This window comes from Buceros rhinoceros, unplaced genomic scaffold (assembly GCF_000710305.1).
Source record: "Buceros rhinoceros silvestris isolate BGI_N320 unplaced genomic scaffold, ASM71030v1 scaffold7108, whole genome shotgun sequence".
NCBI classification, from domain to species: Eukaryota; Metazoa; Chordata; class Aves; order Bucerotiformes; family Bucerotidae; genus Buceros; species Buceros rhinoceros.
Genome location: NW_010427376.1, coordinates 100,739 through 102,022, shown reverse-complemented (window position 1 = coordinate 102,022; position 1,284 = coordinate 100,739).

Here is a 1,284-nt window from a genome sequence, read left to right as displayed (position 1 = left end):
CGCAGCCGTCGGTCCCTGGCGCCGCGGGGTCGTGTGCCCGCAGGGCCCCGCAGAGGTCGCGGGAAGCGCGGCTCCCGGAGGTGGGAAGCAGCAGCAGTAAGCGCGGAAGTCGAGAAGCCTGTGTCTGGGTTGAAGTCGTTCAAGGGAGTGTTCCTACTGGGATTGCAAAATGGAGGTGATGTGGGTCTTGTTTGAATTTATTTCTCTGGTTTTGAGTGTTTTCTATGGGGGCACCTTGCTGAGGGCATATGGGTATAAAACGGAAATGTCCTCTTTCGGCTTCTACTCATTTAGTGCTACACCTTGCGTTCTCTTTCTCTGTGGCCTGGTCTACATTGAGCATTGAGTTGGAGTAAAATGAAAGCAAAAGAAGAAAGTGGGCTTGGAGAGGCGTAGTGGTAGAAGGAAACAGTAAATTCCATCGTCGCTGGGCAGTGCTGATGGAAGGAGTGCATTTGCTAGCTGAAATCTCACAAACAACAGGGAAGGAAAAAGTTGTTTATTCATGCCCTTCCAGCTGGCAGATCTTTTTGTCTGGAGAGCATTCAGCCTTGAGTGTTGCTGTTGCAAGCTCAGTATTTACTTAACTAACTTTCCCAGAAAGGGTGCAGTTTTGCTCGCAGTTTTGGCTTTAGAATATGTTTGTACTACCATGTGAAGAGGCTGTGTATGTCATGATAGTTACTGAAAAAGGAAAAAAAAAAAAAGGACAAACCACATCCTATCCTGATCTTACATGCAGCATTGATATTTTACCCAACCACCAGGGTTGTTTTATCATCAAAGGGTATATGCTCAGTATGTCACCTGAGCCTTATTATAGGACAGGGTGGATCTTCTACCCTCAGTAGATTTCCTCAGAATATTTCCCACAGTGTGAGATTTTCCAGTCTCTAGCTGTGCCTCTGAACATCCCCTGTTTTGATGGTGAGTTATTCCTGGAATTGTCAGGGTTCGAGGATGTTGAGTTATACTTTCCCTGCACACCCCCCCCTTCTTTTTTTTCCTGTTTCATATGGAGAATCTCTGCAAATGACCAGCTTTGCATCTGTTCTTATCGCTAAAACATGAATACCAAGCTGGCTGTGTTGTGATCTGTGAAGAACAGGAATAGAGTGATGTGGTTGGGTACTGCAGCTCTTGCGCATTTTGCAATCCGGTTTTTAAAAGGGACTGGGAACTTTAATGCCCTAACTGATGCGTTTAAAGAAAAACACCTCTAAGCGTCTATCCTCTAAATATAAAAATTTGGCTTTTTAATGGTGAATCGAGCTGAGCAGCAGG